General features: G+C 45.7%; 1 protein-coding gene and 1 long non-coding RNA gene across 2 annotated transcripts in view; one reads left to right on the top strand and one right to left on the bottom strand.

Moving 5' to 3' along the window:
• Positions 1–449, top strand: part of TNFSF15 (TNF superfamily member 15) — a 28,038-nt gene extending 27,589 nt beyond the window's left edge. The window contains exon 6 of the mRNA XM_034664387.1: positions 190–449. The gene's annotated coding sequence lies outside the window, so the exon portion shown is untranslated. The remainder of the gene's footprint in view (positions 1–189) is intronic.
• Positions 1–20,962, bottom strand: part of LOC117803012 — a 39,506-nt gene that overhangs the window by 13,982 nt on the left and 4,562 nt on the right. The window contains exon 2 of the long non-coding RNA XR_004626548.1: positions 4,104–4,243. This is a non-coding gene — a long non-coding RNA (uncharacterized LOC117803012). The remainder of the gene's footprint in view (positions 1–4,103; positions 4,244–20,962) is intronic.

Raw genomic sequence — 20,962 nt, 5'->3', positions numbered from 1 at the left:
ATTTTTTATTATTATTTATTTCTAATCAGAAATTATTACAGGATTTATCCAATCTTGTCTCACCTGGAGCATCTCAACCAGAGTGAACACATGCTTTACATGGGGGCAGGAAGCAGGTTAGGGAAAGTGGAGGGGGATGTTTCGAACCAAAATCCACAAAAGAAATTTTGATCATTTCTGTTTTGGCAGAAATAGAAGTTCAGATGCCACCTTCCTCCCCACTCCAGACCCACTCTCTCCAGAAAGAAGACAGGAGAGAAAGTCCGGACAGGAGGAAGCTCGAGCCACCAAGCCGCTCATCCCGGAGCCTGCTCTTGAACTGGTCCAGAGCGAACTGGGAGAGGGAACTCGAGCACCTGCCAGACCAAGCTCAGGTGGCTGCTTTCCATTTGCTCAGTTTTTATTCAATTCTCAAAATAATATCCATTCAGAATTATTACCCCCATCTCACAGCGGAATAAACTAAGCTTGAAGAGGTCCTGGGACTCTTACAGGTCAGGAGCTTGGGAACTAAGATTTGAACTGAGGGCTGGCTGATTGCAAGAACCACGTTCTACAGCTTTCCGTGAGTCAATCACACCTCAACAAAGCAGGTTCTAATAAGGGCTCTTAATCACTAACAAAACATACTGCTCCTTTGTCCCATTCCTTCCAGAAGACAAGGGAAGGAAGGGGGAGGGGAGGGGAGGGGAAGAGAAGGGACACTCACCATTATTGAAAACTGCCCCTGAGGCAGGTACCACACTAGGTATTTCACCCTCATTACCCTTCCCTAGAAGGTGGGTATTATTACTCCCATTCTACTCGTGAGCAAACTGAGACCAGAGAGCTTAAGAAAACTGAGCAGGGCTGCACATCTCACAAGCAGAACTCAGCTTCCAGAGGCCCCACCATTCTGACCTGCCAGTCCTCCAGCCCCACTTCTGCCTGCAGCCGCTCCTGGGAAAGGGCAGCAGTATGAATCAGTATCTGAACATCAGCTCCAAAGAATGGGAATCAAGAACACGGTTGCTCCCGGAGGACAGGCTCAGCATCAGGATTATTCAAGGAGACAGGAAAGTAGCCCGTGATTGCATCAGACGGTACTCGAAGCAGTGCCCCACGGCTTTGTGAAATGAAGAAGGAAGCTAAGAAGAGAGTACTGAAACACTTGCTGGACATTTCCCTGTGCTTCCCCAATAGTCCCCCCGAAATGAGTCCTGAAAGGTTAAATGTGGTTTCATCACAAGTGTGGGTGTCAATCTCAGACAGAAGAGAAGAAGTCATTCATACGCTCCTTTGGCCTTCTTTCCACAAAGGTATGTTACATGAACTCTGGGCCCCAGCGCAGAACCACACAGGGAAGATGAAGCCCCAGGCAGCACAGCACAGAAGAGCCCAGACAGAAAGACCAGAGACCCGGGTTCTCCATGCTGCTCTCCCAAGTGCCCTGAGCCGGGCCACACAACAAAGTCACTGTGCATGGCACACAGCAGAAGGAGCCACCGGGGGGGCTCAGGAGCAGAATGGAGATCTCAGAGGTCACACACTGCCGGCTTCCTTGGGGTTGTGACCAGCCAGAGGAGAAACAGATGACTAGAAACCCAGGCATTTGATTGTGACCCCAGAAAGGCCGTTTCTAGGAGGAGTCACACCGCACTCCGCGTGTCTCATCCTGACAGGCCCTTAGAACCAGTCTGGATGGGATCAAGCCTGCCAGGAAAAAACCCACCACCACCACCAGCTCTACACCTTTCAAAGGAAGACCACAAAAATCCAGGCTCTCAACAGCATAGCATCTATACATGCAACACACAATAAAAGATCACAAGACATGGGGGGAGAACATCAGGAAAAAGGTGACACAATCAGGAAGAAAAAGAAATCAGTAGAAACAAACCTAGAAATGGCAGAGTTGTTGGAATCAGGAGCCATGTCTTTAAAACAGCCTTTATAGATATGTTCATGGTTTTAAATGAAAACAGGGGGCATAATGAGTGAACGCCTAGGGACTCTCAGTAAATAACTGGCAGCTATGGAAACAATCAAAAGCAAATTCTAGCAACAAAAAACACCGTATCAGAAATTTTAAAATTCACTGCATGGGCTAAACAGCCTACTGTACATTGCAGAACAACAACAACAAAAAAATGTCCCGATGAATTCAAAGACAGGTGAATAGAAATGATCCAAACTAAGGCTTACAGAGAAAAAAAAAAATACTGAAGCAGAACGTTAGTGACCTGAGGGCAAAATCAAGTCCAGACTATGTTTCATTCGAGTCCCAGGAAAAGAGAAAAAAAGGATTGGAAGCAGAAACAATACATAGAGAAATAATAGCCAAAATTTACAAAAGAAAAAAAAAAAAAAAGAAACCCAGGGACCCAAGAAACTCGATAAGTCACGAACAGGACACATTAAAAAAAATTAAAAAAAAAAAAAAGGAAGAAAGAAAACCAAACAAAAGCTTATCATATTCTAATGAATGAAGAAAAGACAAATCTTAAAAAGCAGTCAGAGAGGGGCGCCTGGGTGGCTCAGTCCATTAAGTGTCTGTGTTCAGTCCAGGTCACGATCCCAGGGTCCTGGGATCGAGTCCTGCATTGGGCTCCCTGCTCAGCGGGGAGCCTGCTTCTCCCTCTCTCTCTGCCTGCTGCTCCCCCTACTTGTACTCACATGTGCGCTCTCGCTCTCTCTCTCTCTCTATCAAATAAATAAGTGCATATTTTTTTAAAAAGGAGTCAGAGAGAAAAGACATTACATTGAGGCCAACAATAACAGGTGTCGTATCCAGCTTCTCAATAGAGACAAGACAATAGAATAAAACTTTCAAACTGCAGAAGGAAAAAACAATAGATTAACACACAATTCTATATTGAGTGAAACTCTCCTTCAAAAACGAAGGCAAAATAGAGACAAGATGGTGGCACGGGAGACAGGAGGACCGTGCAGTAGTCTAGACTTGTCGAGGAATGAAATAACTCAGGCTTCTCTAGCCCTTTGCCTGACATCCTGGGGGATGACAGAGAAGATTGCGATTTTACTGACACCCCCTCCCCCCTCAGAAGGGCAATTTCTTCCCGTTACTCATCCAGAAATAGCTTTGGCCTACCAAAAAGTTTTGAAAACTTTTTCTGGGAAAAAAATTTCTTTGGGAATCTTGTCAAAAGATAGACAAAAACGCATTATTTCTTGGGGGGTGATGAATGGAGAGAGAACGCATGGGAAACTTCCCATCATTCTGTGTTCTACCTTATGATGGTAAGAACATCTGGACAGGGTTTTCATTAAACCAGCCAAGTCAATGTGATACTGTCTCCATGATCAGAAAGAATGGTGTGAACTGAGTAAGGAGGATTCCCTTCTTAAAATACCCCAGAGAATTTCAGGAGGGGAATTTTCCTGTGATTGACAACTTATATCAACAAAAGGACCGATGGGCCTGATGTCCCATTAGGAGGCCAATGCACTGCATTCACTCATTCACCCAACATTTGGAGAGCACTCCCCTTGTGCCAGGCTGTGTTCTATCTGCATTAGGCTACTGTACCCATTAGAATATAAGCAGGGTCTCTGCTCTCAGGAAGCTTACATCTTGGGGGGGGGGGTGGAGAATTTTTTTTAATGTGATTATGAATAATGTGCATGCTATGTGGGGGCAATAGGAGCGATGGGAGAGTAATGGGGGTAGGACCGAGATCTTAAACAGGGAGATGATGAGGATGAGGATGATTCTGAAACAAATGAGAGAAAAAAAATCAAGTGGAAAGGATGTTGATGGTGAAGATTTTAATCGTACCCTTAAGAGTCATCAAATCTCCCCATCTGAAGTCATAGAGCCTCTAGAGCCCAGGATAACCCCTCAGATGGACGAGGGCCTCTTCTTAATTCTATAGCTAATAAAGCATGAGTTGAAGAATTAGCAAATCCTGAAACTCGGAATGTGGATGCCTGGAACAAGGTGGTCTGGATTCCTTACAGTTTGGCACCTCGGGCTGTCCAGAGGATGCTGGGGGCCCAGAGACCACCTAAAGGAGTCTACTGTTGTGTCCAATGGTCCGTGGAGACCCCCCCATCCACATTTTTATCAGTAGTTATCCAAAGTTGTACAATTCATTGATTACCTCCTTAGTGAAGCTTTCCCTGATCACTTGCTGCAGAGCCCCCCATCTCTCTCGTTCCCTCCACAGGGCCTTGTGCGGTCTACTTTCATGTGTTTCTAAGGCAGCGGCTTCAGTTGCCCTTCACTGCTGGATCCCAGTGCCTGGAAGATAGTGGGTACGTAAGGAAAATGTATTGAATGAAGGAATACTCAACTAGGAAATCGCTTACTGAAAGGAAGAAATATAGGTTTAAACATCCTTAAATATTCGCACAGAGTAGACTTGGAGTGACTCACTATAGTGAGTCAAAGACTTGAAATTTTAAGTTGAAATTGAAGCATAAAAACATAAACATGCTTTTGAAGGATATTAATTCTATTCCTGAGACGTACTAACACTCCGAAACATATAAAAATATTGCAGCTTAAACATCATCATAAAGAAAAGTCTTTAAAGCCAGAATACACCTACACTTACTTCTTAATAGACGAGCTTCCCATATGCTGAATGTTAAGCACACACGAATTTGATTTTGGTAGCCTTAAGAATTCAAATTTTCATCTGACTGAATAACTCCCGTGATAGAAAAGAGTTAAACTAAAAGCCGAGGAATATGATTTGAAATGAAAGTTAACCTTAGCTTTTGCAAAGCCTTTGTTAAGACGGAAAGACCAGAAAGGGTGTCCACGCAGAACACAGGAAACTTACAACGCACAGAGAACACAGGAGGTCCAGTAGAAAAGAACTGCAGGTTTTCTCGACATTTGTAAACACTCGGAGAGAGGACCGATACATGCACACACGTACAACACGCACATAAACCTGGGAGCCTCGAGACGTACATTATCACATAAACCAAATTTACAAAATTTGCAAGCATTGCAAAACCGAAATCCCCAGAAAGTGAGGGTCCTTGAGGGTTTCTCTGTAAAGAAAAATTTCCGCACCAGTCCATTAGAAAGGAAAGAAGTAAGCATCTTCCCAAATGAAGCCCCAAATGGTCAACAAAGAATAAACCTTGGGAGGTGGGGTTCAGCGTGATGAGGCGGGCAAGGCCTGGAATCCATCACTCTGGGCTTTGTGCTCTCTATCTGGCTCCTGGCCCTGCCTAGTGACTGTGGGCACGTGACGTAGGGCCTGGGAGATCCCCCAGGTGCACAAGCATGGGCTTCGCCCTCTTCATCAGCAAAACGAGGATGATAATGACACCTGTTCATTCACCTGTGATGAGCGTGACATGCAACCCCGCCTCTCAACTGCCCAGCACCCTCTCCGTTCTCCATAGAATGTTACCTACTAATATTACTTTATCTCAGACTTCCTATTTCCGTGGGCCGAACACAAATGTTTTCATGCCCTTCTCCCCATTTCTGCAAAATATTTATGAAGGAAAGGACAGAATTCTCTTGGGGGATGTCAGCTCACAAATGGTTTGAGTCAGCTGTCATGGGCCAGCCTGCGTCCTTTTTTTCCTTTTCTGCTAATGTGAGCACATTTCTATCTTGTGCGGTCTGCTGTGTGGACTCGAGACCATCAAAGCAAGTTAATTTAAATGTTACTACACGGGTGAAACAAGAATCCTGGGGAGAGTGAGATTAGCTGCCAGCAGCTTCTCCAGCCAAAGACACAAGTTTCGTGAAATCAGTATTAACCCCTCAGCTCCTGCAACAAAGTGGGACTTCAGAAAAGGTGTTCATGGTCCTCTCCTGTGTTGGCTCCCAGCCCTCCCCCTACTCCCATTCCAGCGGCAGGCACACGACACATGCGCATTCACATGCAATTCACCCCCATGCACACACTGACATATACACACACAGTCACACAGTTTGGCCCCATGTGTGGACACACACACAGACACACGCACACAAAACCCCCTCACGCGCACACACACACACACACACACACACACATGTTCACCCCCACATGTGTGTACAAACTTTCACACACACCATTCAACACCCTGTATGCGTGTGGGCACACAGACACATGCAGAGACTCTGGATCCCTTTGCTCCTCCTCACAGGGGACCAGTCTCCCACACCGGTGGCTTCACTGTCCTACGCATTTGGAAAGGGGTCAGAGAGACCCCCACCCGGTCAGTCCTGTTGCATTTGCCCTCGCTTCGGAGGTTCAGAACATGCTATGAGCTGGTGCCAATTGAGTGGAAGAGTAAGACTAATTTGAAAGTTGGATCTAAGGGTCTTTGTCCTCAACCACAGCGATTCTGCTACAATAGAACCCAGAGTTAGAATGGAGGGGCACAAGGGCACCCGCGTGGCTCAATCAGTTAAGCATCCAACTCTTGATTTTGGCTCAGATCACGATCTCAGGATCTCTTTCTCTCCTTAAGGTTCACTTTCTCTCCTCTCCCTCTGCTCCCCCGCCCGCCCCCCCACCCCNCTTTTCAGCCTTCTCTCTTTCAAAAAAAAAAAAAAAAAAAAGAATGGAGGGGCACAGCCCTTCTCCCCAGGGAGGCCTTTGTACCACGTTCCCAGGATATCTACTCACTTTGAAGCACTCAGAGCTCTCCCTACAACTCTTCCACAACTCAGTGCCTTTGCACAGGACAGTCCAAAGATCTAGAAAGCCTTCCCTCATCTTCCATTCCCTGCCCATTCTCAGTCTCCTCTGTCTCACTCCTGCTCATTGTTTGGGACCAGATGAAATGTCTCTTCTTCCAGGAAGCCTTCTCTGACTCCACACATACCAGCTGGAGTAGCTTCCCCCTCTTGGCTACCCTGCAGGGCTGAGCTTGCCCCTGGCACTTACCCACTGTGCCGTGTCACTTCCATTGGGCTCTTCTACTGGACTGGGAGCTCGGTGAGAGCAGGGGTTGTGCTGGCTTCATCTGGGAGTCCCAGGGTCTGTCACGTGGCAGGAACCCACTGTTTATGTGTGCGTGTGTCTTGTTATTCACAAAGGTAAACAGGAAATGGGGAGCTACTGTGCGTGACCACTTTCTGGCAGATTTGGTTCTGATGTGTTTGGACTGAAAAACAGGAGGATCTCAGGGCTAGAGATCCAGAGACACTAAGTGGCACCACCTGAGACCATCCCTGCGGGTTAGAGCTTCAACTGTTACATCTCTTTTGGATGTCTAGCACCTAAATTTCACTTAGTAAACGGTTGTCTAGTGAGTAGATCAATGAATGAAGTGAGTAACATGGCCAGGAAGTGAAGAACTCTATGGAAAGCCCTGGCCTATAGGAATAAGGTGTCCAGGGTTCCAGCTTTACTAGGGCCATGGGATTCACTGTTTGAACCTGGGCAAGTCCCCTCCCTTGCCTGACTCTTAGCCTTCCATCTGCACAATTAAAGGATTGGACCAGAACCCTGGTTCTCAAACTCGGTTCCACGGAGACCTGGGTGGCCATTGAGCACTTTCTTGGCCTCTATGGAACAGGGGGGGACTCTGCACTACCTGGACGTTGGGCTTCATAGACCACAGCAAGGAGTTTGGGGTAGATGAGCCTGAAGGGCCAGATCTTTAGTAACCTAAAGGAGCAAGAAGCCCCGCCTGGTGGAATATGTCAAGAATTTTCCATGTCAACTGGAAAAAAGCTGAGGCTCTAAAAGGGGCAAAACTTAACAAGCAAGGACAGTGTCCTTTGACATGTGGTTTTGAAGCCTTCCTTTATTTAGCTCACAAGAGAAGGCTCTCCCAGACGGCAGTGATAGCTTCAGGAACCAGGAGAAGGTGCTCTGTACCTGCACCAGATTCAGAAAGAAGAGTGAAGCCTTACACCAGGGCTGGGTGTGGCTTTGGAAGCTCAGTCACTTCCCCCATTGAAAAGGTTGAAGAAGTTACCGAAGGCATTACGGTAGCTAAAAATTTTAAAGGACTTTTGGGTGAATGCACTAATTTCCCTTTTAGATGATAAAGGCATCCCAGCCCTCCCTCGCAGGAAATGAAATCTCCAAGGTATGGGGCTTGGAAATTCTACAATCATACACCAATATCAATTTAGACCAGCTAAAAAAAGAGGGAAGCTTTTCCCCCCTATTTGATTATTACTAAGGAATGTATGCGTGATCCTAAAATCAAGACGCAATGGGAAAATCATGGAGAGCTCCGTGTAAGAGGAGGGAAACACCCATTTCTGTCCAATGTCCCATTTCTGCAATAATCCTCTTCTGACCTGGAGGCTCAAACAAACACTTTCTGGCCAGGAACTCGGACTTTATCTCCCTCTCTCACGTGCTTCTTACAAGGTAAAAATAGGACATAAACCACTAGCCCAGTGCCTGAGATGCAGTAGGGACTCAACAAAACAATGATGGTAACGTTCAGCTTCTGACATAATTTCTGAATTTAGCCATTCTGTTGCATTTATTTAATTGTAAGTTTCATTCCCATCTAAGCAGGAAAATTCATAATTAATAATGTATGATCATCATTTCCCAACTTGTAAACATCTGTTGCACCAGGAGATCCAACTGAGGGACACTTAATCATAGCAGCACACCAGAAACTTCGAAGAGGGGGCCAACATGCCAATTTTGGAAAGCCTGATAAATCAGGATCTCTAGAATCAGGCTGGAGAGGTATTACTTTAAATCTTCCTATGTGGTGTGATTCAGTACCTCTGGTCTATTCCTTCTGGAGGGTAGAGTAGACTGACCCAGCAAACCAAACATGAATAATCCCATTCTCTCTCTTGAAACCCTCCAACGGTGTCCCATGGCAATTAGAACCAAATCCCTACTGGGGGATTTGCTGACGTGGTCTACCAGGTCCTACATAACCAGGACCCCTCCTGCCTTCGACTGCTATTCCTACCACCCTCCTCCAGGGATACCCAGGAACTTTGCACCGGATGCCCTCGTGCTCATTGTGTTTTTCCCAGAATTTTGTGTGGCTTGCTTCTTCCCATCGGTTATTCTTAGCTCAGATGTCACCTCCTTGGAGAGGCCGTCCCCAACCATAGCAAGCCCGATCCCTACCCTGCTATTGCTACTTTCTCCCACTGTCCATGCACACCATGAAGCAGTGCCCCAGATCATGTGTGTTTGTTTTTATTGTCTATCTCTCTCCACCCCCCCTTAGGATGTAAGCTCCTTGAGAGCAGACATCCTGCATACATTGTTCATGATTATGGCCCGATGCCTGCAGAACACGGCGTGATGCAAGGTAGGTCCTCAACAAACACGGATTGAATAAATGAACTGAGTTCATTGGCCTCCTAAAATGATGTTAAGTCCATAGGTCCTCTCGGTGGATATATCATGAATCTCAGGGAAATTCCCCTCCTGAAATTCACTGGGTTATTTTAACAAGGGATTGGAAATCCTAATTACTCAGTTCACACAATGCTTAATGAAGCTGCTTTCAATGTATTCAATTAAAAACCTTTCTTTCCCTTGACCTTGCTGATTTAATAGCCTTAAACTCTAAGAAGTGAGCATAAAAAGGGCGGGGGGAGGCACCTCAATAGCATCCTTTTTAATCCTATGGATCCACATTTCTCACATTGTATTTTTGGTTCAAGGTGCTGAATTCCCGGCTCCTAACACTTCAAAGCAATAATTACACTGCAGGTGTGGGGTCCTCCCCAAGACATATTGCACGTGCATATTCCCTAATGTAAACTCAGCAATTTGCTGAAGTAGGAAGACAGTGTATAGAGCCGTGGGTTGAACATGTTAAGAGCAGAGCCTCTTTGTTTAAATGAAAGGTGGGATGCTTTGGAAATGAGACACTCAGGGGGCAGGACCCCAAGCCACTATGGTTCCTGCCTGTGAACACAGACCAGCAAGTGAGATCACGTTCTGCTGGTCATTCCACTGGGTGAGCAGGTGTGATGCAGGGGTCTCAGCCCACATGTCCTTTAAGAGTAGGAGCTGGAGGTGGCGCCCTCATTTCAAGGCACGGGTGTGTGTTATCCAGGCAACATGCCCAGCAGTTGGAGGACAATGTCACTCAGCTGAAGGTACAGCAGTTCCACTTAGAGACAAAACCAACTGTGATGTGCCATTGAGAGTCCTGCCTTCCAAAGCCTCTCCAGAGCCTCTCGGAGCTGTGCCTTCCCAAAGGGGTTTTTGCAGTCTGCCTTTAAAACCTCACCCTGGTTAGAATGGGATTCCAGCAGGTGAAAACAGATAAAGCAGGGCTGCTCGGATGAAGTGAGGTGGGAGAAATTCCAAGAGACTTCTCCTCCCCACGCAGCCTCCCCAGCCTCTCTCCTGTCTAGAACCTGAGTCCAGAGAGCTCTGTAAGGTGCATGTGAGGTGTGGCGCTCGCCACCGGGAGGGCTCCATGAGATCACGTAACTAAACAGACCCAACTTGTAGGTAGGGCTCAATCAAGGTGTGCCAGCCTGTTGGGGTAGGGCTGGGTTGGATCGTGAAGGATCTATCGAGACAGAAAGAACAGGCATTTCTGTGGCAGGATCATCAATGTGAAAAATACAGGAACAGAGAGAAGAGTTGATACTTAGGGAGGAAGATGACTTCGCTGGCGAGAGAGATTGGCCCACAGCAGGAAGGCCAGATAAGACAAAAGCAGCAGGTGGAGCTGGCTTGGACCTCCTGTGCCTGGCTTTATTCTGAGAGTTACAAGCATCCCCGAGGCTGTTAGGCAATCGGGGAGACCCCTTTCATCTAGTGTGCTTCCTACCCTGGTGGTTTGCTGGTGTTTCTCCATTTAATGGCATTTTATTTATTTCTGGCTCAAAGGGAGCAGGAAAAAATGAGGAAATGAAATAGAAGGATCAATGGCTATTCATTTCAATTCGTATCTGTTAAGTGTGTACTACACATGGGAAGTTATTAGGCTATCCAACAATTAAATAATAATATCTGGACATTATTGCCAGAGACACCATCGTGAGTAGGACAGACAAGATCTGTGGTCTCACGGAAATAATATTCTAATGGGGGAAACTGGTAACAAGCCCCTCACTACCTGGAGAGCTAAAATATGGGGATGGAATCAGGAGAGGCATGGGGCAGAAAGGACCAACTTCAGTTCATCAAAAGAGGGACAATTCTAGGTACAGAGAGTAACTCGCACAAAGGCTTTGAAGTGTGATGAGCTTGAAGTGATCAAGGAACCAACAATGGAGGGAAGGGGGGAAGCAAGGCAGTAAGAGATGAGGTCAGAGCGAAAAATAGTGGTCTGACCATGTAGGGCTCTGTATAAGGAGAAAGAGTAGGGCTTTAATCCACAGGCAATCAGAACTCATTATATGTAAGCAAGATAGTGGGACACCTGGGTGGCTCAGTCGGTTAAGAGTCTGCCTCTGGCTCAGGTGATGATCTCAGGGTCCTGAGATGGAGCCCCAAATGGGGTTCCCTACTCAGTGGGGAGTCTGCATCTCCTTCTCCCTCCTCCCCTTCCCACTCCCTCTCCCTCTCCCTCTGCCTTTCGCCCATCCCCCCTGCTTGTGTGTACTCTCTCCCTCTTTCTTAAATAAATAAATAAAATCTTTAATTGAAAAAAAGTAATCAAGGTAATGACATAATCTGAGTCATATTTTCAAAGAGCAATCTGCCTACAGTTTAGAGAATAGATTGCGGAGGTGAAAGAGTGGAAAGAAAAACACCAATTAGGGGATCATTTGGATGATCCAAAGCAACAAAATAGGGCTGTAGTCTATACAGGTAGATTCGAAAGAAGTGGATTACTTTGGATTACGTTTTTCAAATGGATTTCACAAGATTTAATACTGGGATGGGCATGGGGGTTGAGGGGAAGAGAGGAGTCAAGCTAACACCTAGTTGTCTGGGCTTTAGCATCTGGGTGGGTGTTGCTACCATTTCCTAAAGTGAAGTCAACCGATGGAGGAATGGCATTGGGTGTGGGGGGAATCCAGAGTTACGCTTTCACTAAGTACATTTTGTGATGCCTTTTGAACAACCAGGTGGAGATATCAAACAAGAAATAAGCAATACACATCTACAGTCCCGGGAGAAGTCAACACGAGCCAATATATTTGGGTACCATCAACACAGGGATATTTTTTATTGAAGTATAGTTGACTAGCCAGAGGTATTTTTAAAGCCATGGGCTAAGTGAGGTCACCTAGAAAAACTGCACAGATACAGATGAAGAAAGATACCTAAGACCATCCTGAGACATCACAAGATTTAGAGGTTGAATAACAAAGGAAAGCAAAGGAAACTAAGAAGTGTCAGCCAGTGGGGTAAAAGAAAATCTGGGGTGGGGGGGGGTTATAGAAGCCAAGAGAAAAGAGCTTTTTAAGAAGCAATACCTCTGGAGACCACGCAAGGTAAGACCCAAGAAGTGACCACATGGGATTTGACAACATGAAGACCATTGGTGCACTTGAGAAGCAGGGTTTCAGTATGGCGGTGCGCATCTGTTTCAGTTACCTATCATTGAGTAATAAGTCACCAAGTACTTCAAAAGAACAAGTTATCATTTCTCATGATTCTGTGGATTGACGGGCTGTTCTCCTGCACGTGGCGTCAAGGGTGATCTGGGACGGTTCCAGTCATCTGGAATCAATGGGCTGGAACATCCAGCATGGTTCCCTCAATGGGTAGAATTTGATCCTGGCTGTTGGCTGGGAGCTCCATTTAGGCTGTGGACCAGAGAGGCTACACTTGGCTTAGGTTTCTCACAACAGCTCAATTCTGAGAAGCAGTGTCCCAAGGGGGACCAGTCCATGAGATCACCCAGGCAAAAGCCGCAGGGATTTTATGAGCTAGCCTCAGAAGTCATGGAGCACTGCTACGATCATGTTCTACTGATCAAAGTAAGCCCAGAATCAAGGGGAGGGGAAATAGACTATTCTTTCTTTCTTTTTTATTAAAGTATAGTTGACATACAACATTACATTAATTTCATGTATACAACACGGTGATTTGACAAGTCCGTGTCACCCTACAACACTGTTACAATACCACTGAATTATTCCCTATGCTCTACCTTTTATCCCATGACTTATTCATTCCATACCTGGAAGTCTGCACCTCCCACTCCCCTCCCCTCATTTAGTCCATCCCCCCAACCCCTTCCCTCTGACAACCACCAGTTGGTTCTCTGTTTTTCTAGATTTCACTTTTCAATAGATTAGCATAGAATATGTAGCTATATTTAATCTTCCATAGGACCATAGCCTGATGGAAGTACATTGAGAGGGAAATTTGAGGTGGGGAAGGGGAGCAAGAAACCTCAGATAACTCATAATTGCCTACCCACAAACTCATGAACTTGGCTAAAACAAAACAAAACAAAACAAGGTCCTTATTCTGATCCTACTAGTAATTCTTCCAAGCTTACTCCAAGCTTAACTCCCAATTTACAACCTACCAAAGCTGAGAAATATGAAATTAGATAGGAATAAAAAACCAGGGGTGCCTGGGTGCCTCAGTCAGCTAAGCGTCTGCCTTCAGCTCAGGTCATGATCTCTGGGTCTTGGGATCAAGCCCCTTGTCTGGTTCTGACTCTCAGCAGGGAGTCTGCTTCCCCCTCTGCCCCTCCTCCACCCCCGCTCATGTGTGCACGTGCTCCCTGCCTCAAATAAATAAAGAAAGTCTTTTTAAAAATCAAACAGTAAAAGTACTGGAAGAAAATAATGATAAAATAGTTATGCATAGAAAGGTGGAGGTCTTCCTAAGAGCTCTGACAGTAGAAGCCAAGAAGTAAAAGACATTTGCACTAGATGAATGTTAAAATTTCTGTAAATCAAAAAGTAGGATTTTAAAAATCACCAACATTAACTAAATAAATAATAAAAACTAAATTAAAAATCAACCCAAAACTATGAAACTTAATAAAATCACTGATGAATTCTTAAAAATCAAGAAGAAAAACAAGCAACCCAATGGAAATGGGCAAAGGATATACACACCCGCACACAAAAACCAAACAGCCAATAAATGGATAATAAAACATCGAAGCTTCACTGGCAATAAAAAAAAATGCAAAATAAATTGTTGAGATGGCATTTTCTGAAAATATAATGGGCAATTGGTTTTAAGTCATCACTTGAGGTAGGCAAGTTTCAAGGAAAATGGCACGACCAGCTACTGCCAGAGAAAGTATGAACTGGAACATGCTTTTCAGGAGGAGAATTCAGCATTCCTTATCAAAATTCCCAGGTGGATACAGGGTACTATTGCTCTACAAACAGATAGTTCTCCTTTATCATCAGGCCTTTGTCAGACCCCTTGCCCCCTCCTGGATTCCTTACCCCCTCACTCCATTGGTAGGAAAACCTATTTGTCATTTAAAACCCAGCTCATCGCTGAGTTCCTCCCACAGGACCTCCGTAAACCTACCTCTCTCCCACATGGGAGAGACCACACCCTCACATGTACTATCTCTGTACCTTTCTCAAGTCTGTGCTGCTGTCACGCTGCCGTAGAATTGTCCACCTTTTAGCTGGGCCATCTCCCGCAAGCTCTTCATCTGGAAATGAAATTAATCCCTATTCTGCAGGGTTGTGGGAAAAATTCGGATACTCTCGATTTGTTGATGTGTAACCAACAAATGACTGCTTTTCAAGTTCTTGCCCTTGCTATGCTCTGTCCAGCTCTCCCTGCTGCTGGCTAATGGGCTTCCTGAAGCATGGTTCGATCCAACTCTACCTCTGTTCAGTCACCTTCAATATTAAAAACAGTCTCATTTCTGTTATTATAGCTTGGTCCATTTATTTTTTCATTCCTATCTCATAAAATTCTCCTCCTCTTTTGCCCTCCAGCCCAGTCACGCTTGCCGTCCCAGCAGCCTGGGGCGCAAGGAGTTGAATGTGGTTCCCGCTCAGCCCTTCCCTCTTCCCCGCCCCTCTGCCTCCGCTATTGGGGTGGGAAGAAGGGAGAAGGAAGGTGATGTTGTCCTCACCCAACTATTGGTGGGGGGACTGTCTCCTTTCTTCACTGCTCATGACAACCATTCCCTTGTGTAAGCAAACACATGGGATCTTTCAGGGTGAAGGTGAGCCCCTCCTTGCCAGGTGTCTCTGCTTCTTGGTCCACCTGTTGAGGGACTGGCTTTTCCTCTCTGGGGGCCAGTGTTCAAATGCAGCCTGTTTTGTAAAGTCACTTGTGGCCGTTTGGAGGGCTCTCCGAGGACTTCCCTCTACCCAGCCCCTGGTGTGGGAACCTGGGTGAAGTTTGTCATCTTCTACTCCTCCCAACTCCCCCACCCCTAGGCAGCCTGTCCTACACCCTCTGTCTGCAGAAGCCTCTTCCCCCATCAGTCGTCCCCTTGGAAGAATCAGCAAGAAGATTTAAGCCCTAGGCACCTTCCTGGGGTCCACTCCACCCAAGGGAGACTCCGCTATCATTTCAGTGGGAGTGCAGCTCCCCACGCTTTTCTCACATCCACTGGCTCTCACCTTCCCCTTCTCCACCCCCAGCACCATCAGCTGTAGGGGATCGGGTTCTCTAAAGGTCCAGATGCTCAAAAGATTTCAGAAGTGAAATAATCAGCCCTCTCCAGTTTTGTGGCGACGGGAGGGGAGAGGAACAGATGTCAGGCTTTCCCAGTTTTTAGGAAGGAGAGGAACAAGTCAAACACCCCTCTGTGAGGAGGGGAAGAAGGGAGTGGAAAGTCCATGGAATCAGTGCTCTCCACCCCCACACTTCCCCTTCTCCTGGCTTTCTTTTTTCTTTTTCTTTTTCTTTTTCTTTTTCTTTTTCTTTTTCTTTTTCTTTTTCTTTTAGAAATAGAGTATGCAAGTGGGGAGGGGCAGATGGAGAGGAAGAGAGAATCTTAAGCAAGCTCCACACTCAGCACGGGGCTGTAGGCGGGGCTCAATCTCACGACCCTGAGATCATGACCAGAGCCAAAACTGAGCTAACGCTCAACCAACTGAGCCACCCAGGCGTCCCCCTGCTGGCGCTTATGCCCCACTCCTTCACTTCTCGCTGGCAAAGGCCATCAAGCTTGCTCAGCCTCTGGCACCTGAGCGCGCACAGGAAGTCTTTCACCAAGAATTAGACCTCCTTTAACCCGGATTCGGAGGAATCTACTAACTCAACAGGACGCTGTCTCCACTGCAAACCCAGTCCTGTCTGGTAACCTCCAGAGACATGAAAATGCGCAGTTGCAGACTAATCTGTTCATTCAGAGAGAGAAAACAAGTACCTGGCATAGTGTTAGAATGTGTGGTAATCGACTCCAGTAGTTACAGGGGGCTCTTTCAGAAAAGAGACTGTATTTGTTAAAGTCACTTCAGTTCGTTCTATTATCGATTAAAGACCTTCTGTGGCCTAAATACATGCTTAGCCACTCTCTCAAGGAGCTTCTGGCTAGTGGGGGAAATAACAAGGAACCAGAGGACGACAGGAAAGGAAGGAGTGAAGAGGGCATCACAGGCAAGTTTCCCAGTGGAACGGACAATGGAGCTCCTCCACCGAGGTTAGTGAAGAGAGGTCCAAGTAGAAGAGAGAGCCCAGGCAAAGGCCTGGAGGTACAGGCAGACTGCCGTGCTTGGGGAACTGGAGGGGGTTTAATATGACTGAGAGAAAAGCCCCGGGAATGGGGCGGGGGTCAAGGGGCACAGAGGCTGATGAGACCAAAGACATAGCTGGAACCGGAGACGAGAGGCACTACAGGCCTTTTTCTGAAGGGTCCCGGAGAGCCATGAATGGACTTAAAACAGGGGAGGACCTGATGAAATTTCCAGTTTGGAAAGATTTCTCTGGCCTCACTCAGGAGGAAAAAACTGGTCGGGGGCAAGATTGGAGTCAGGATGTTCTATTGGACTGCAGCTGTTGTCGTCCAGGGGAAGAGGTGACAGTGGCCTGGACTAACGCACTGTCAGAGCGATGGAGAGACGAGTGAAGACCAGAGATACCAAGGCACAACCAGCAGCCCCGGCAACTGATAGAATGTAGTGGTTGAGAGAGAAGGAAGCCAGTATGATGCCCATGTTTCTGGCGTGAGTCACTGAGTGCACGACAGTGCTGCTCTCAAAGCTGAGTGACCCCAGCGGAAAACGGATTTGACTCAGAAGATAGGAAGGTTTTGTATTTAATAGTGGACATGGTTTGCATACCTCTTTCAACAGCCCTGTAGGATAGATAACACTCTTTCCATCTCAGAAACGGAGACACTAACACTCTGAGAGGTAAACGGTCATAAAACCAGGAAGAAGAGGAACGGGGGGCAGAACTCCTCTTAACTCCGGGGGCCCTGAAGAGGAACAAGGGAACCCCAACAGGCCAAATTCCCAAGACCAACTTGGGTCTGACCATCGTTAATATCACCCTGGAAGCTCACTCTTCCTGTTTAAAGGAATAAAGGCAGAAAATCCAAGAGATATCACCCACAGTCATTTCTGTCTATTTCAAATTCCCCACCACACAGGGTTGGGTTCTGGATTTTGTTATCTCCACAGCACAATTCACCAGCCCTTCACCCGTGGTTAAAATGGTCCCTGTATGTAGGGAGGTAACGTCAGGCAAAAGGTAGCATTTCCTCTTCTGGGAAAGTTGTCCCCACCTATTCCCTAGACACTACACACATCCATGGTTCCTTGGCTGCCATGGTCTTGGTGTCACTGCAGTGTCCACTCCCCTCATGTCTTCAAGCAATCATGCAAAAAGAAAGTCATGCGCCACCACAATTACTAACCACTTCTCTCTGCTCAGAGACGAGCCTGGCTCCACCCCTGCTATCTGATGTCTGTAACTTCTGGACATCTGGAACATGCAGACCTCAGCCTTCTCCCCTCCCAGCAGCCTCCAACAGTCGGCCATCAGATCTGTATCAGGCGCCATCTCTGAGCCAGTCATCATGTGCGGCACCGTGGAAAGCTCAGTCATGAAGACTCATTATAAGCCAGGGCAGTTCTGCATAGAAGACCGAAATTAAAGTCATAGACTAACAACACTGTTGAGCACATACTAGATGCCAGGTACCGTGTTAGTGCTTTCCAGATGGTAACTCATTCTAGCCTCATAACGAGCCATGAAATAGAAATTATTTTCCACATTTTTTATATGGTGGGAGATGAAACTCAGTGTAGCAAAGACTGAGTAAACCTCGAATAAGCTCATTTCTCTTCTTCCTGTTCATGCACATAGACTCCATTTCTCAAACTCCCTCGTAGGCATCACTGTGGGTATGAGTCATGACTGATAGAAGTTACACATGTCGCTCGTGGACCTGGCCCATCAAAGCTCCATGTGATTCTTCGTCTTCCCTCTTCTCTGTCACATGCAGGAGAAGCCTGCAAGTCACATGTAGAAGACGACTGAGACTCTTTTGGCTTGATTCCTTGAATCACCCCATGGAGCAGAACGCCCCCTCATTGGACTTCAAGAGAGTGAGAAAAAAAGTTCTATTTTGATAAGCCACCCAAAGTTCAGGGATTTATCCATTCCCATAGCTAACATTCGTTAATGAGTACAGTAGGCCTCAAACACATCAAACCAACGGCACAAAGTCCACCAACTGGTTAGTGGTGGAGAACAGATTCCAAGAAAATATAAAAGATAAACCTGGAGAAAGTTGACCTGCCAGAAAGTAAGAAAATGCTCCAAGAAACGAAAGGCTGGAGGCATATCCAAGGGACATAGGAGCCAATGAAAAAGAGCTCCCAATGTCCAAAGTCGGGACAATTTTGAGCAACAGAATTAATTGGTAGTGTTGGATTTTTACCCCAAAGTATAAATAAATACTCACGAGTCCATGCTGATATAAATAAGTGAGTAAATAAACAAATGTGCAAGAATAGCTAAATCTGCTACAACAAAGAATTCCAGATAACTTGTGTAGTCTGCCCTCAGGGCAGTGCAGCCTAACTCCATGACTCCGTAAGTGTGGGCTGAGCTGAGTGACTTCCTTCCAGAAAGCAGAGTCTGGAAAGGCGGTGGGAGGGAAGGATAACTTTGGAGGAGAGAGAAATCTGACAAACAATATCTCAGCCAGGGAATCCGGTTTAACATCATCAGTAGTAAGTTGCGTTGATGGGTTGTACCCTTATCAGGTGATGAAGACGGCATTCCAGCTCTGTGGTCTTCCTTTCCAAAACCCATAACTCCAGCCTAATCATGACATAAACATCAGGCAAATCCCAAATGAAGGACATTCTATAAAATATCTGGCCTCAAAACTCTCTAGGTCATCAAAAACAAGGAAAGTCTGAGAAACTGTCACAGCTCAGAGGAGCCTTTAAGAAAAGAGAGAGAGAGAACCAGAAAACCATTACATGTCATGTGGTATCCTGAGTGGAATTCTGGAACAACTAACAAAAAAAAAAGTACATGAGGGGAAACCTGAGGAATTTAAATGCATTGTGGACTTCACATAATATTGTATCAATATGACTTCATGAGTTGGGACAAATTGTCAACAGAGGGAGAACTGTAGAACTATCTTTGCAACTTTTCTGTAAATCTAAAGCTACTCTAAAATGAATACTTTTATTTTTTAAAAGATGAATTGATGTTCATGAATAGAAGGAATAAACTGTAGTATCTTCATACAATGGAATCCTAAGCAGCAATATAAAGGAACAGACTATTGGTGAATGCTACAACATGGTTGTATCTGAAGGTTATTGTACCGAGTGAAAGAAGCCAACCATGAAAGAATAGATAATGTGTGATCCATTTACCTGGCATTCTAGGATCGGCAAAAAAAAACCTATGGCAATAAATGTCAAATCAGTGGATATTTGGGAATTACCAATAAGGGGAGAATCGACCAGGAAGGACATGAAGGAATTTTCTGGGTTGATGGAAATGTTTGGTGTCTTGATCTGCATTCGCCAAAGTTCCTTGAATGGTATGCTTAAGATCGGAATTAAGTATAGAGATCAAGCATATATTATAAATAAGTGTAAAAATATATAAAAATAATAGGAAATTTTAAATATATAAGATCAATGTAAAATAGATATTCAAGGGTGAAAGGAAGGAAGAAAAAAGGGAGAGAGGGAAGAAAGATGTTTTTGAAGACTAGGACATTTGGAATACAAGGAAAATTAAAATTCTAATTCTTTTGCTTAGATAAAGCCATTTGTTTTTAAACTTTCAGACACATATATAACAAAAATAGGATCATTCTGCTGATACTGGTTTGTAGGCATTTTCTACATTAACAACGGATCTTGTAACTTACCCTTCAGTAACATGGCGCCTACTGGGACACAATGGCTTTGTATAGTGTAATGGTATTTTATAACCTGATAGATATGGCAAAAACTGCTAGTTGCCTCCTAAGGATTATTCCAAGGGGTACTTGGGCGGGGACAGTCTTGGGAAATCAGTGATCATCCATGTCCATTTGGAGACTTTCCTAAAACTGACCTGCTTGAGAATGGACCTTTGTCCAAGGCAAGGATTTGGGTTCACCTCTCCGGGTTCCCACGTTCCCTTTCAAAGTCACTTTTTTCCCCACCATACAATAGAAAGACACACTTTTCATCCATCCTGAATATTATTATTGATGATGATGATGATGATGATGATGGAGGTTGTCAAAAGGGACAATTCAAAATATCTGTGTTCAATGTTGAGATCATCAGTGAACCTAATGACTGAATAACAAATCTCTTTGCAAGTCAGGTGACTTCCAACTCTTGTTTTCAACAAAACTGAAGGAGTGAGCTGTCGGCTGATCAGTGATTAAAAATAATGTCTGATGGGGCGCCTGGGTGGCGCAGTCATTGGGCGTCTGCCTTCGGCTCAGGGCGTGATCCCGGCGTTATGGGATCGAGCCCCACATCAGGCTCCTCTGCTGTGAGCCTGCTTCCTCCTCTCCCACTCCCCCTGCTTGTNCTTCCTCCTCTCCCACTCCCCCTGCTTGTGTTCCCTCTCTCGCTGGCTGTCTCAATCTCTGTCAAATAAATAAATAAAATCTTTAAAAAAAAATAATGTCTGGAACTAGGGATTGAAGATGGCGGAGGAGTAGGGGACCCCTTTTTCAGCCGGTCCCCTGAGTTGAGCTGGATAGGTAC

The sequence above is a fragment of the Ailuropoda melanoleuca genome, chromosome 7 (genome assembly GCF_002007445.2).
Source record: "Ailuropoda melanoleuca isolate Jingjing chromosome 7, ASM200744v2, whole genome shotgun sequence".
Lineage (NCBI taxonomy): Eukaryota > Metazoa > Chordata > Mammalia > Carnivora > Ursidae > Ailuropoda > Ailuropoda melanoleuca.
This window is presented reverse-complemented; position numbering and strand designations above follow the sequence as displayed.